The 16,385-nt window shown below is 51.7% G+C and overlaps 1 long non-coding RNA gene across 1 annotated transcript; it reads right to left on the reverse strand.

Annotated features, from left to right (window-relative positions):
* Window positions 1–5,839: 5,839 nt before the first annotated feature.
* Window positions 5,840–15,705, reverse strand: LOC142922701 (uncharacterized). The gene is made up of 8 exons (XR_012940245.1): window positions 15,474–15,705; window positions 14,161–14,348; window positions 12,593–12,694; window positions 12,024–12,289; window positions 11,188–11,294; window positions 9,813–9,961; window positions 8,276–8,346; window positions 5,840–7,842 (listed from the first exon to the last, which is right to left on the reverse strand). It is a non-coding gene; the product is annotated as an uncharacterized LOC142922701 (long non-coding RNA).
* Window positions 15,706–16,385: the final 680 nt, after the last annotated feature.

Genomic DNA, 16,385 nt, shown 5'->3' on the forward strand with positions numbered 1-16,385 from the left:
ACACCAAGACTTTGACAACTAATATTATTCATACTAAAGGTGTTTTGGATTTCTCTCCAACACTTAATGGCACTTTTTTATTGTCATGACAAACTTTACTAATTGGCTGTGTCGGGTGGTGTCTGGTTTAACGACACATATTTACACGATCTAACCCGAAAATATATTTATTATGGGTTTAAAGGGTTAGGGGCTTAGAGTGTTATGTGTTTAGAGGGTTAGTGTTTTAGGGGTTTAGGTGTTTTAAGGGTTAGGCGTCTTGAGGGTTAGTTCTTTAGAGGGTATGGGTGTTAAATGTAGATTTGAAGTTTTCGTGACTGCAGGGATCCATACTCTTTGGTTCTTTCGGTAAAGTCACATAGGTAGAAATAAAATAAAACAAATCGCGACGTTTTGATCGCAACACAAGCGATCTTCATCAGGTGGGACAACCACAGCAAGAAATGCTGAAGTCGGCGGGAGAGCTGCCATGGCAAGAGGTTATACAGTTAAGAGAGGGGGGAAGAGGCAAGGGGACAGAGAGAAAAGGGGGGGGGGGGTGTGGGGTAGGAAGAGGGGGGGGGGGCACGTAAGCGCTAGGGGAAGAGGACGTGAGGCTGGGGTGGGGGGACATGGGCGGGGCAGCAGTAAAACCGGCAGGTAATGATGGAAACAACAACACAAGTTAAGGCATTACCTGGTTGATAACATCCTTCCAGTGATTGTTTAATTTGTATCCATCTTCTCGGTTGAAGTTTTGTCTATACCCTGGAGTCTACAAACTGAGTTGTAACTTCGGCCGCAGTTACGTTGGAGAAATAAAACGACACGTCTCGGACCGTGTTCGCGAACACAAGGCGGATCTGAAACATGGCAGAACCAATACCTCTGCCGTAGTGGCCATTGTTATAACGCTGTGGGCTCGCATGATATTGTTATTTTCCGAGGCCAAGGACAAAACTTCAATCGAGAAGATGGATACAAATTAAACAATCACTGGAAAGATGTTATCAACCAGGTAATGCCTTAACTTGTGTTGTTGTTTCCATCATTACGTGCCGATTACTGCTAGCCCCGCCCACGTCCCCCCACCCCAGCCTCACGTCCTCTTCTCCTAGCGCTCACGCGGCTCCCCTTCCTCTCCCTACCCCACACCCTCCCCTCTCTCTCTCCCCCCTTGCCTCCGCCCCCATCTCATACCTGTATAACCTCTTGCCATGGCAGCTCTCCCGCCGACTTCAGCATTTTCTTGCTGTGGTTGTCCCACCTGAAAATATCACTTATGTTGCGATCGAAACGTCGTGATTTGTTTAATTTTATTTAATTTATACCTACGTGACTTTACCGAAAGAACCAAAGAGTATGGATTCCTGCAGTCAGGAAAGCTTCAAAGAAAGATTAAAATAGTTTAGTTTAATTTGTTTATTTTTGAACAGTTTGTCTTTCCTGTCATTTTTTGTATTTTTTTAGTTATGTTCTGACCTGCCCGATTGGACAGCTGTGAAAACAGATCTTTGTAGCTCATCGGATTCATCCAGTGTAAATAAATATTCAGATTTAAATTCTATTGACCTCTGTGCGAGTCTATGGATTTCTGAGTTTGTGGGCCTCTGTGAGTGTATGGATCTCTGTCTGAGTCTATGGATCCCTGTGTCAGTATATAGGGTCGCCGTATGAGTCTGAGTGTCTGAAGGAATGTATGGGTCTCTGTTGGAGTCTATAGGTTTCTGGTTCTGGGTCTGAGTGGGAATCTATGGTTCTCTGAGTATGGTTGTTTGTGCGAGTCTTAAGTGCACAAACTGAACTTAAAAAGGACATTGAGGGGTGCGGAATCCAAGTTGACTATTAAGCTCCCCGCAGTGCAAGCCAGCTTTCTAGTCGTGTCATCATACAGCCCCTGTAATTCTTTATAATAATAATTAGACTTACTCCAGGAAAGCCACGCTGAGTCATAGTAAGGTCCTGAATTTGGTTTTTATTGTAAGATGTTTTCAATCAATGAATAAAGAATGCTTACACAAGTGGGGGGAAACCGGAGCACCCGGAGAAAACAAACGTATGTGAAGGGGCAGCATTTTAAACCGTACAGGTGACGATGGCGATGATCCCCCTTGCTATAATGCCTTCTCCTGGCCAGTCAGATGCTTTCTCCTGGCCAGCCAGGAGAAGGCACCTCAATGTCCACGGGAAGGGGGTTTCACAATATTTACTGTGTGATCCACCAACCCTTGCTGCCTTCTACAGTGCTGGATCGCAGGCTTGCGTCACCACCTTCTGGCGAGTATTTGTAGTTATTATTTAAAGCTATATAGCGCTCACAAGAACGACTCAAGAGGCGCGAGGAGCCACAGACATGCAGGAAGGAAGCCACGTGGTGAGCCAGCACCAACGATTGTCCAGGCTCTACGGTACTCTATGTATGGAGGCATTATTGGCTAATTAATAACGAGTGTTTGTACAAGTGGGGGAAATCGGAGCACCCAGAGAAAAGCCACGTGCGTGAAGGGGCAGCATTTTAAACCGTACAGGTGACGATGGCGATGAGTCCACTTGCTGTACTGCCTTCTCCTGGCGAGGCAGGTTATGCACCTCGACGCCCACGGGAAGAGGATTTCACAACATCATTGTGCGGTGATTTACGAACCCTCGCTGCCTTCCCCAGTGCTGGATTTGAGACGTGCACCACTAACACCAGGCGAATGATAACAACAACAATAACTATACTTATTACTTGGTAGCAACAGGCGAAAGAAAACAACAGGCAAATTATAACAGGCCAATTAAAACAGGCGAATGATAACAGGCAAATGAAAACAGGCGAATGATAACAGGCGAATGATAACAGGCGTATGTTTAGAACAGGCGAGTAATAACAACAATTATTATTTACACTTAGAACTTGATAACAATATTTATACGTATAACGTGATCAAGCAGGCCTCAGAGGTGCGAGGAACCACAGACAATCAGGAAGGAAGCCACTTGGTAAGCTGGCACCAACGATTGCCCAAGCTCTGTGACCCTATTGATACGTTTTTATCGACCAGATAGCGAGCGTTACGTGTGGGGGGGAAACCGCCCCCTTCGGTGCCTCCATGGTCCAATAGCTGGTCTTCTTGGCGCCACGGTCCCGAGCCCCCTAAAAGTTCCTCATGGAGCAAATCAACGGGTGGGCCATTGCCTTGTCAGGGCTCATTCATTGCTCCGGATCCCACCTGGAAATGCCAGGCGCAGATCCCCACATCATTAAAGCCACGGGTGCATTTATCCCAGATATAAACAATTGCAAACTATTTGACTATTTTTTTTTACTTTAACCAGGCAAGGCCCACTGAGCTATACAGCTCTCTTTCAGAAGCGGCCACAGAATTACAGCTCAACAAATTGGCTTATTACGTGGACATTAGTAGCCAAATACTCTAAACATGTGTAAAAAATGTGGAGGGAAAACCCGGAGGATCCGGAGAAAAATACACGCGACCACGGGGAGATAACATACAAACTCCAAATACAAAGGTGTCAGGGTAAGGATTTAATACACGACCTCCTGTATACCCTACAAAATAGTTAACATCTCGGCACCGTGGCGCCCAATTTTGATCACATGACATAGCAAAACGAACGTCGCGGTGCATAGCAATAATTCAATTGGGCAATTACTGAGCGTTCATAAACATGAGGGGATACAGGAGTACCCAGAGAAAACCCACTCGTGCAAAAGGGCAACCCTCTATCCCATGCAGACAGAGATGTTGCTTATCCCACTTGCTGTACTGCCTTTTCCTGGCCAGCCAGAATATGCCACCTCAACACCCACTACACCATGAACTTTGTGAACCGAGTTTAAATTTCTGGCCACGGCGAACATCAGTGGCTATCTCCCTCTTCCTCTCTCGTCCCTGCTATTATCTCCCTCTTCTTCCCGCGTCCCTCCCACTATCTACCTCTCCAATCCGTCCCACCATCTCCCTCTTCCTCCCTCGTCCCTCCCACCATCTCCCACTTCCTCCCCAGTACCTTCCACTATCTCCCTCTTCCTCCCACTTGGCTCTACTATCTCCCTCTTCTCCCGTCTCTCGCACTATCTCCCTTTTCTTCCCCCATCCTTCCCACTATCTCCCTCTGCATCTCCAATCCCTCGCACTCTCTCCCTCTTCCTTCCCCTTCCTTCCCACTATCACCTTCTTACTCTAACCGATCTGCCTAATCCTCCCAAATCACTCCCACTATCTCCCTCTACTTCCCCAGTCGCTCCAACTATCTCCCTCTTCATTCCCCTTTCCTGCCACTATCTCCCTCTTCCGCCCCCTTCCCTCCCACTATCTCCCTCTCCCGTCCCCCCCGCTATCTCCTTCTTTCTCTCCTATCCCTCCCACTTTCTTCCTCCCCCGTCCCTCCCACTATCTTCTCATCCTCCCCCATCCATCCCACGATCTTCCTCATCCTCTCCCGTACCTTCCGCACCTTCCTTATTTAACACCATCAGGTTCACAGACTCGCCCTCGCTTCTCCCAAGTCAAATAGCCTAGCTTAGACACAACCCTCACCATGTTACACTGACGGCATCGACCGAGACAGCCAACAACTATCCGGCCGCCCAATTATCTAGTGAAGACGGCAGCGACCAAGTCGGCAAAGACAGTGCCAACGAGACGACTCTACTTCCCAGAACCTGCAACCACGAGCTCTCGCTCTCCGCTGCTTTTATCCGACTCGGCGCGGCCTGGCTCCGCCCTGGCCGCGCCTCCCTTCTCCAACCCACGAGCGGGTTCCAGGGTCTTCCAGACAGGGTCTCTGTGATCCTTGTCCCAGTGCCTCCGCCCTGCTGACAAACCCGCGTGAGGCTCACTGGCGTGTGTACTCCCCGTCCACCGCAGTTGCCGCTGCTGGACAACTATTACTCTACAGTTGTACTGCCCTTCTGTACCGTGCCCCCGAGCCATCAACACGGACTCACAGCATCAACACAGACTCACATGATCGACACAGACTCCCACGATCAACACAGACTCACAGCATCAACAGACTCACACGATCAACAGACTCACAGCATCAATACGGACTCACACCATCAACACGGAAACAGGGTCAGTGAGCAAGATGGCGGATGAGTGCATACATTATGTGTGGTGGTGAGTTCAAGTTGAGCACCCAGTTTTAAATCTCATTTACTCCCACCACCACCACCCCACCACCCTACATACAACAGTCGGAAGTAAATGCCTACACACCCTACATACAATCGTCAGTAGTAGGAGTGGGGAGAAGAGGGCATCAGTGGGGGTGAGGCATGAAGCGTTGAGAAGCCCTCAGATACTCCATAAAACCCCGAGTTTCATGGAGTATAATTTTCAGCATTACAGTTCCATTTGTTTTACGTTAACAAATGTCTCGCCATATATTACACCGTATAGGTAACTAGATTGGGCGAGGGATGGTCTTTTTTGTTGAACAATCAATAAAGCTACGGTGTCGTACTGTGCCCGTATCCGTGTACGGTACTGTGCACTAAAGGAAGAAAAATCGAGCGGCTGAACCTCACTGCCTCCTTACCGGAGGCTGTAAACATCAAGTGACCTGAAAACTGCGATGGGACGTGAAAGACAACATGGAGAGACAAGAGGGCGCCACATGTGTTCTTCCACGGCAGCAGCAGCATCATCGCAGGCAATGAGGTTCAAATGGGCACAGGAACTTTGAGGTGGACCCACGAGTGGTCGAGCCACAGGGGCGCGCAATCAGCGACCTCTATACGCTTGGCGCAATCCGCACCGTCATTTCACGGAGCCCTTGTCCACTCGACGAGTGCGACGACGCCGTCCCACCGTCATTCGGCGCCTCGTGGTGACATCACAACAGCAAAGCGACAGGTGTTGTTTATTCATTTCTTGAGGCAATTCGAGGGCCCGGTTACATCACGTTGTGATACACGCACACACCGTCAACATATACTACACCGGTTATATAAAAAAAAAGCAGGGGATAGAAAGGTGGGGGAGCGGACCCGACCACAGGTATTGTTTAAAAGACGTCAAGCGGACCGGGGGTTTTAAATGCAAGTCCATGCGGACACCAACATCCGAACGATTGCACCAATAAATCCTGAACCTTCTGGAAGATTTCAGCTCCCGCTGGTTTGGATCAGGGTGATGTTGGGGCAAATTCCATTAATTGGGAAAGGCGGCAATCTTGTGGGAATGTCCTCGCCAGAGAAGAAACTTGTCGCTTCCATGTTTTATTTTCATCCGACGTCCCATTAGCGAGATCCAGAGCGTGACGGACTCATATGGAGTCGGCCTCCTGTAATTTTTCTGGTCTCATTCTCACCATAGGTGAAGGCAGAGCCACACATCAACGTGCCAATGGGGCCACGGTTGAAGTGGTGGGGCCACGGTTGAAGTGGCGGTGGCCACGGGTCATGTGGCCTCGATGTATTTTCCATGTTGAAGGCCGATTGCCCCAAACATTGCCCGTCATATGCAGTGTCACTGAATAACGTGTGAAACATACTGTAGCATATACAAAATTGTATTTTCTTCATACATTAAATACAATAAACACAATAAACATGAAATGCGTATAGGACATTTATAACTCTCTCAATGACCAAACTTGTATTTTATGAACACACTTATACGAGCAAAATATGACAAAAGTGTTCCAGATTTCAGTTTCAATTGAGACTGAAATCCGGAATCATTACCCCCTACTGACAGACTAATAATACCCACTCGCAGGCCAAGTGCTGATTCACCTTGGGGCCTCGCCTGGTATAGAGGTCGTGGGTTAAATCCCGACGCCTGTATATCTGGAGTTTGCATGTTCTCCCCGTGACCGCGTGGATTTTTCTCTGGGTCCTTCGGTTTTTCCCTCCACATTTAGAAACATGCGTTTAAAAGTATTTGGCTGCTATATATTTCTGCGTGACAAGCCACTTTATAGCGCTTTCATTTGTGGCCCGGTCGTTCCTGAAACAGAGCTATACAGCCCATTAAAATGGTCGAGATGAGATGCAACTTAAGGCGCTTGTGACTTCCCAAAAATATTATTTATGGCAGGTTTTCACATCTAAACATCCCGGGTGGCATTGAAGCCAAGAGCTCCCACCCTAGGCGAGTAGCTACGAGAGCGTTGCTGTGCACGGCGACACGCCACTTTCTCCATCTGCCTGACTTGGTATTTTCTTTTTTGTTACTTAAATAAATGTTAATGTTTCGTTTTGTGTACACGTGTATGTACACTGTTTGGGGAGCGGTGGTGCAGCAGTTAGCGCACTACGAACTCAGCCATCTGAGTACGTAGTGTGGTGTGTATAACATCGCAAAACTGGGGAGGACAAAGGCAGCCAGACGTGGGGCTGGCCACACAACCACTTCTGTGCCATGCCGGCCATCATAGGTGCTACCCGTTAACAGCACTTGCCCCAGCAATCTGTTAACGGCGATACGGAGTACCTTTGTCTTTTTGTGCAATTGTGTGCTTCTGTGTGCGACGCATGCGACGATGTGCATGTTTGTGTTTGATAAATGTACATCCGCAATGTGAGTGTGACGCGTATGATGCGCGTGTGTGACGAGGGTTGGAACAGCGATTCACGCACTGCCCTATCCACGCGGCGACCTCTCCTCAACGTCTCGAGCCTCGGCGGAGAGCGCCGCGAGGTTCGACTCCAACTCCGGCTTTCCAGGGACAACCCCCCCCCCCAATGCCCCTCCCCCCAGGCCCGTGGGGGGGGGGGAAGTCGCCCCCCTCACTCCACGCTCAGGAACTTCCTCTTCTTCGCCGTGTTCATGTACGGTCACCAAGGCCACTCCACCTCGGCGGTGGCCGCGTTGTCCAGCGTGCCCAGTTTAATCTCGTAGACTGCGCGACACACAAAAGCAAAGATCCCCCCCATGCAGCCTTTAACAGACGGCGTGGGAAAAGCGCTGTTCGTGTGTTAGCATGTAGGAAAGCCAGCACGGCACACCAAGGGGTGGGTGTGGGTGGCCAGCATTACGTCCGATCATATTTGAATTTACACATCGCATCCGGGGTGGGGGAATGCGAGTCGGGTCACGGTACAGCGAATGCGACCAGAGCAGCGACCCCACCGACTCAAGTTCCGATTTGCTCTACAAGTCACCCGCGGGCCACCTAGCCCGAGGCTAGACTCTTACATTCAGCCCATCATCCTCTCAGGGGTCGATAAAATTTACAACCACTTCCTAGGGAAGTCCACAAGGAATGTGGAATTTCCACCGCCTCTGCTGGGGTGTAAAGTGGAGACGAGTAACAATGTGTCAGGCAGACTTACGCTCCATCTCGAATCACGGTCCCACCTCCTTCAATTCGATGTCCTTGCCGTCGCGCTTGTAGACGTTGTGCCTGTTGGGAGGGGGGGGGGGGGCACAGAAGTCACGGGAGGGGTCGCGGCAAGTCACACGGACCGCGCTGGACTCTCATTACGCGTCCTCGCAGACGTTTGCCAGTTAGAGGCCAGCGGCCACCCTGTTTAAAACTGCGGATGCATTAACAAATGAACAACATTACGCGCCTTCAGCTTCAGAGATGGCGTTAAATAAAAACTCTGTGCTGTTGCTCGAAAACTAAAGTAAAACGAAACTATTTTTATTTTACCACTGAGCTATGTAGCTCTTTTTCACATAAATATGTATAGCAGCAAAATACTCGAAATTCAAGTTTCTAAATGTGTAGGGAAAAACCCGGAGGACCCGGAGAAAAATCAAAGTGACCAGGAGGAGAACATGCAAACTCCGAATATACAGGCGGACACACAGCACCTGGCCCAAAAGTCTGCTCACTCTTTCCCATTCCAAGACATCTGCAAGTTGCCGGGTGGTAGGTGTCACGTCCACCGCTGAAGCTCGGTACACGCGAGCGGCTCGGCGTTAATTTTATTTATAGAGGCGTAGCGCTGCTGTTTTTAAAAGGCGTTGCCCTCACCGCAGAGAACCGTAGTGACACGACCGGCACTCTATGGAACAAAACTGTGCCACACGCCCTCCCGCATGGTCTTATGGGAGCCTCGGTATGTCTTCAGGTCAGAAGACGTACTTGAGTTTTTCTTACGGTTCCGTTTCGACGACGTATATGTACATCATGGAAATGAGAAAGGGTTATAGCCTATACGAGGGATCTTTGTGCTTTGGGGATGGGGGAGGAAGATGTGAGTGAGACTGGCACGGTGCCCGCACGCACCCTCTTTCCGAGTCGCGACGTGAAGTTGTGCATCACGAGGTGTGGGAATGCCTCGGACATCATGTCCACGTCCGGATGTCGTGCCGCATCACCACGCTCGAGAGTGTCAAGTACACCGTGGCATCGTACCACGTGTCACATGAACAGCACGCCGGAAAGTTAGACACACCACAGGTGTCACACAGACTGTACTGGAGAGTTAAACACACTGCCCTTCCATCAGCGGCATCATACCACATCACACCACATACACAGTTAAGACACCACAATTCCCCGTCTGCAGCGTCATACTACACACCGCACATCGTACGCACAGCTAAATACACCTCCATCCCCCGTCTGTTGCACCGCATCACACACGTCACACCATGCATCACACCGGGGAGCGGGAGCGGAGTGGCTATCTCATCACACTACAAATCCGGTGACCTGACTTCGACTTCCGGTGTGTCCAAGCATCGACAGTGGGGAGACAAAAGGGGCCAGATGCGGTAATGACCACACCACCCACCCCGCCGTGTGCCCTGCCGGCCTTCGTAGGTCGCTCGGCAAACAGCACTTGCCCTGACAGCCTGTTAAAGGCTACACGGGGGAGCTTTGTCGACTGCGGTGCGTGCGCGTGCCTGGCATACCGCGGTGCTCATGCAGGACGATGAAGTCGTTGACGGCGTTGGCGCAGCACGCCCACACCAGCGCCTGCAGCTTGTGGCCTCCGTGGTTCATCGGCTGAGCGTTCGGCAGGATCAGCTTCTTCTCCTGCGGTGGTGGTGGTGGTGGTGTGCTAACAAGACAGCAACCGGTCACATGCCGAGTCCGCTCTGCCCACTGGCGTCCGTCCCGGCCACGCTGCTTTTGCCCCCCCCACTTCCCCGCCCCCCCACTGTATCCGACTCGGGTTGTGTTGTTTGTTTTTTCCATTGCGGAAGCTGAGCCGAGCCGTGCCAGTATACGGGGTCGCCAAACCCCGTGGTGGCACAACTGGGATGCACCATTGGAAAAACTTTACTATTTATATTTTACCAGGTAAGGCCCACTGAGCTATGCAGCTCTTTTCCAGAAGCGACCTGGCCACAAATCATAGCTCAACTAAGTGGCTTATCGTCATGTGGAAATTTATAGCAGCCAAATACTCTTAAACGGACGTCGATTCTAAATGCGGAGGGAAAAACCGGAGGACCTGGAGAGAAATCCACGCGACTCCTCGGAAAGAGGCACGCAACTCCAAATATACAGCAGGCATCAGGGTCAGGATTGAACCTGCGACCTCATGGATACCAGGTGAGGGAGTTAACATCTCGCCACAGTGGCGCCCCCAATGGTACATCTTTCCGTGACCACCGACCGTGCGTAGTGCTACAGTAGATACATTTTCGATGAATGGAAGGGATCGGTCATCGCGAAAAGGCGGACTGAATCGCGAGGAATGAAGTTGACAAAAGCTGCATGCACCAAACCAAAGTGTCCAACGCTCCACCACTTACGACCCCCCCCCCCCACACAGCCTCCACCTTTCATCAACAACCAGATTTCTTCTGGTTAACTCAACGGATGCGAGTTGTCTCACACTGCACAAGCCCGATGATTGGTCGACACGACTTGTGTGAGGTGCAAGGAACTGATTCTAAAGCCGATAGAGAACACGTGTGTGTGTGTGTGCGGTAATTTAGCAGTTAGCATGCTGCCCCACAAACCTAGTGACCCGAGGTTGATTTCCGTTCATGGCCAACACTAGTGGCGATTATCTCAACTGGTCCTGGGCCTCCCCTAGATCAACTCAGCCTCAAATGAGAACCTAGTGCGGTGTTTAAACATCATTACCAGAGAGATAAAGGTGGCCAGTTGTGGTGCTAGCCACCTACACCCTCGCAAACAGCACCTGTCCCAAAAGCGTGTTAAGGCTATATGGGGGACATCTGTCTTTGCGCACTTGTACACATGCAATACACGAGGACCCACATTCCTCGTGTGACCCCAAACCCTGTAGCCCCTGTGACCCCGTGCCCGCACCTTGATGAACTGCTTGAGGGAGCTGGGGTCGCGTGAGGTCGTCGCCATGATGTGTGGGTCCTTCACGCCGGCTCAGCGGTACTCGTCATCCATGTGGCTGCTCACTCCTACTGACACGGGGGGGGGGGGGGGGTGGATAGAAAGAGGTGGTAGATGGGGCAGGGGGGACGGAGAGGGTAGGTTATCATTTGCCATACTTCACCGTGCAGGTGAGTGAAGGTGTGTGTGTGGGTGGATGGATGGAAGGAGCGACCAGGAATGGTTGAGAATATCACTCTGCAGTGATCGCGTTGATTTTGTGTAGCGAGCTGAGCAATAATGAGACCTGGATGAGTCCCAATTGCAAGAGTGGGTGGGTGATATGGCAGGTGAGTGGGTAAATTGAGTAAAATGATGAGTGAGTGAATGAGTGCGTCAGTGCATGTTAAACCTCTTTGTTACAGCACGTAGCCAACCGTGGTAATCGGAAGTGTGACAAACTAACCACAAAAAGTAGTTCTCAAGAAATGAGTTTGTCAATCTAGACGATGATTTAAAAGTGCAAAGCTCCAGTGGCTTCCTAATATTGTAAGGAAGACCGCTCCAGAAGGAAGACTGCTCCAGAAGCACACGTTATGTGGTGACCACGGCCTTCATTTGACATTCCACAAAAATTTACGCCAGCCATCACACACACACGGCCGACTCTTTTTCCACGTTCACGCCACGGGATTTTTCAAAGTCCACTTGGGAAGCAATCGCCGTGCAGTATTTACGGTCAACGCAACTGCGGCATTAAACCCATTAAACCGGTGGGGGGGGGGGGGTTGAGGGCCCGCCGTTCTCGAACCGCGAACCTCCGCGGCAAAACACGGTGCCACCGCTTGGCAGGAAGGACCGACGGCGAGCCGGGGATGCGCGCCGACTCGGCGTGTCTAGTGGGCGGAGACGCGCGACGCTTATCCCTCTGCCTCGGGAGTCTCGCGGGAAGGAAGAGAGAGAGAGATGCGAGGAGACGTGATGGTGAGGGATGTGAGATCACCCTCCCCTCCCTGGTCGAACTCCACGGCCTTCTGGAGTTCAAGCGCCTCCCACCGCAGGTCCGTAGGCAGCACCAGGTTTTCTTCGGTGACGACGTCAGGGGGACAGGGGGCAGTGGGTGGGGGGCGGGCAGGGGAGAATTAACAAGGAAGAAAAATCATGCGCACGCATGGATTCATTCGGAAACGCTTTCCAACGCGCGGTTGTCTTCTCGCCTGTATTGTCAGACCGTCTTGTCCCATCTTAGTCCGTCTTGCGTGTCTCATTGTCTCTAGATCCGTCTCTAGTCTGTCTTGCGTGTCTCAACGTCTCTAGTCTGTCTCGCTGTCTCTCGTCTGTCTTGTCGTCGCGAGCCCATCTCTAGATCCGTCTCGCCGCCCGTTACCATCGAGCGCCCTCTTGAGCTGCGCCTTCTCCTCTACGAGGACCTTCTTGGCCTCCGGCGCCTTGCGGTAGAGGTACTCGCCGTGCAGTTGCGCCTCCTCAGCTGCACCACCAAACAAAGACAAAGATCCCCCATGTAGCCTTCGACAGGACTGTCGGGTGCAAGTGCTGTTAACGAGCAGCACCTTTGATACACGAAGGGGGGTAGGTGGCCAGCACCACATCCGGCCGCCTTAATTTCCCCAGTGGCGATGTTTACACAACGCACCAGGTACTCATTTGAGGCTGAGTTGACCAAGGGGAGGCCCAGGAACGGAATCGTCACCAGTGTTGGCCGTGAGCGGGAATTGAACTCGGGTCGCTGGGTTAGTAGTGCAGCGTAGTGCTAATCGCGAGACGACCATAAACAACAACCGCCATTCGCCACGAAGTGGTGGAGATGTCACCACGGCGCTCGTGCCAGGCTACGTGCAGGTTAAGGCCACATGAAGCGTCGAACGCCCGCTGGCAGCAGGAGGTCACAGACAGACAGACCCAGGTTGCCATTGGTTGCTTGACTGAGATGACTGGCCGATGCACCACCTGTGCCCCCTACTGTGCTACACTACCGCTCCAACCTACACAAACTCTCTTGGGCTATACTCTTTGGTTCTTTCGGTAAAGTCACATAGGCATAAAATATAAAATAAATTAAATCACGACGTTTCGGGCACAACACAAGCGTCCATCATCAGGTGGGACAAACCACAGCAAGAAACAATTGCCGACGTGGGCAAAAGAGCTGCTGTAAACAAGAGACTATATAGGTAAGAGAAGGGGGGAGGATCAGGGAGGAGAGATAGAGAGGGGGGGTATGAGGAGAGGAGTGCTGAAGAGAGCGGGGCTGGGAGTGGGAAGCTTAAGAAATTAGAGATGCGGAAAGTTAAGGCAACACCATAAAGCAGTTAAGGTTTTACCTGGTTAATAACATTCTTCCAATGATTACTCAATTTGTATCCATCTTCTCGGTTGAAGTTATGTCTGTGTTTATATATCTGGATGGCTTGATGAACAAACCTTTGATAGTAGCCCGAAGGTTTGCAGAGCGGCACCACGATACTCCTAGCGACGTCGTTGATTAATGTCTGTAATTAATATCGATGGTGAATCTCTGTAATTAATATCGATGATTCGATTCCACGAGAACAGATTCCACAAGAATCGATTCCACAACTATTTTAGTAAAGCGAAGTACGCGATTCGATTCAAACGTGTTCGTTCCGGTCTCATCAGAATCGGTATTGATTCTGTGCTGGAGGAATCCAATGAGCTATAAAGCTCTTTGATCAAAGATGTGCCAGTAGGGGGCACGGGGTCATAACGTCACAACAAACAATACAAAAACGATAGGAGTGCAAAGGGAATGGTAGCAAACCACTAAAAATAGGTTAAATAAACCATATAAGTTCATACTCTTTGGTTCTTTCGGTAAGAAGTCTCGCTCTCCGTTCCACCCACTACAACTGGCGTCAGAAGTAGCCAAATAGTAAGATGAATCGCTATAATGGAGACGCGAAGAAAAACTCGTACCAGGGCTCCAGTGGAAGAGGAGGACGACTCAACACCACTGGGGTTGGCAGCCCCGGAAGGGGGAGGAGAAGCGACGACGGCCGAGCTTGCTCACTGCCCGGCCGCCCGGCGGCTCACCACCGTCGGAGAGGGCGCTTCAGGTGGCTCACTCCCGCCTCGCCCAACTCCTGCACGCGGCGGCATCCATCCTCGACGAAATACATCGCGGGTTATAACCACAACAAATATAATCACAATCACTGCGACCATAATCGCCGTAACCACAAATATAATCATAACCACCAGCTACATAACCACAAGTATAAACACTACTGCCACAAATATAACCATAACCACCACAACCATAACAACCAACATAACCACCACAACAACCACAATGATGCTGATACACTCTCACACCATGTGGGTCCCCTTGTCTCCTTGTGTCTCCCTGTGGGTGAGTGGATGGGTTGGCGAGAGAGTCGGTGGGTTGGCAAGAGAGTCGGTGGGTTGGTGAGAGAGTGGGTGGGTGGCAGAGTGAGTGACCGGTGGCAGAGTGAGTGACCGGTGGCAGTGGGTGACCGGTGACTAAGTGGGTGGGTGGCAGTGGGTGACCGGTGACCAAGTGGGTGGGTGGCAGTGGGTGACCGGTGACGAAGTGGGTGAGAGAGTGGGTGGCTGAGTGGGTGGCCGAGTGGGTGGCTGAGTGAATTGGTGAGTGGATGAGTGCCAGAGTGGGTGGGTGAATGGCTGAGTGGGTGGGTGAGAATCAGTATGTTTTTGCTGGAGGAATCCGATGAGCTATGAAGCTCTTTTTCATAGATGCCCAGAGAGTGGCTGAGTGGGTGGCTGAGTGAGTGTCGGTGGGTGTGAGTGGGAATGAAATCTAACCTGCACCTCTGCATTGCAAATCCAGCGAGCTAACGCCCTGCGTGTGGTGGGGTAAAGTGTGGGCATGGCCACTTTGCTCCAACACGTCCGGACCAGCGTGGAAGAGTAGACCAAATACCTCTATATAGCGGCCTCTAGTGGATGCCTTTTCCAGCAGCAGGCGATTCGCATCCACAACAAACCCGTCCCTCCAGGGATAAAAACACACGGCAGTCTGGGAGTGCCTCTCATCAGCTATGGCTCAACACGAGGGCCACTCTGGGGCCGGTTTCCACCGTCAGCGCCTCATCATCAGCAGCAGCAGGGCCGGGCTCTGCTTGAAGCAGCGCCGTGAACTCAGCAGGCGTCTAGGACGTGACGGCTGTGGGCCAGGCGCCTCCTCCTCTGTCTCCCCCCACCACCGCCGCCACTGCTGATGTGTGCACACCGCGCGAGGTTCTCACCTTCAGGCTGAGTCGACGTAGAGGAGGCCCAGCGAGCCGCCGCTTCAGAAGCTTTCGCGAGCCACTGACGGTGGCCGTGAGCGGGAAACCAAATCAGCCGCTCGCCACCCACAATCCACAGCGCGCGCCGCCTCCACTCGCCCCCTGCCTGACTGTAAGTAGCAGCGGGGGGAGGGGGGTGGGCAATGGGGGCGTGAGGGGGGGGGGTTTGAGGGGGAGCATGGGCGGGGGTTGCCAGGGGGGGCAAGGGGGGTCGCGAGGGGGGGGATGCTTGGGGGGGGGGGTTGTGAAGGGGGAGGGGCAGGGGGGGAAAGAGGGAGCATGGGGGAGGAGCTTAGGTGAGGGGGAGGAGCTAATGGCTATTACACCACGCCGCGTCTCGCGCCACGTGCTTCCCCTGGCAGTTTGGCCGTTAGGCGTGGAACCGAGCTGTGGGTGAGTGGTGGCGGTGGTGGTGTGAGTCTTTCTATGTGAGTCTGTGTGTGAGTCTCTCTAAGTGAGTCTCTGTGTGAGTCTGTGTACGTGTGTGTGGGTCTGTGTGAGTCTGTGTGTAGCAGTGACCCGGTCTCAAATGAGTACCTGGTGCGATGCGTAAACATCGCCACTGGGGAGACAAAGGCGGTCGGGCGTGGTGCTAACCACCCACCCCTTCGTTTACCGTGCCGGCCTTCATACGTACTGCTTGCTAACAGCACTTGCCCCTACAGCCTGTTAAGGCTCTATGAGGATCGTTGTCTTTGGTGTCCTGTATTAGCATGAGGAGGAGTGGTGGTGTTAATGTTGGTGGTATTAGTGGTGGTGGTGTTAGTGATGGTGGTGTTAGTGGTGGTGTTTGTGGTCTTAATAATGGTGGTGTTGGTGTTAGTGATGGTGGTGTTAGTGGTGGTGGTTGTTCGAGGTATTGTTGCTGGT

Source organism: Petromyzon marinus, unplaced genomic scaffold, assembly GCF_048934315.1.
Source record: "Petromyzon marinus isolate PM22_M1 ecotype Great Lakes invasive population unplaced genomic scaffold, UKy_Petmar_22M1.pri1.0 PM_Scaffold_14, whole genome shotgun sequence".
NCBI classification, from domain to species: domain Eukaryota; kingdom Metazoa; phylum Chordata; class Hyperoartia; order Petromyzontiformes; family Petromyzontidae; genus Petromyzon; species Petromyzon marinus.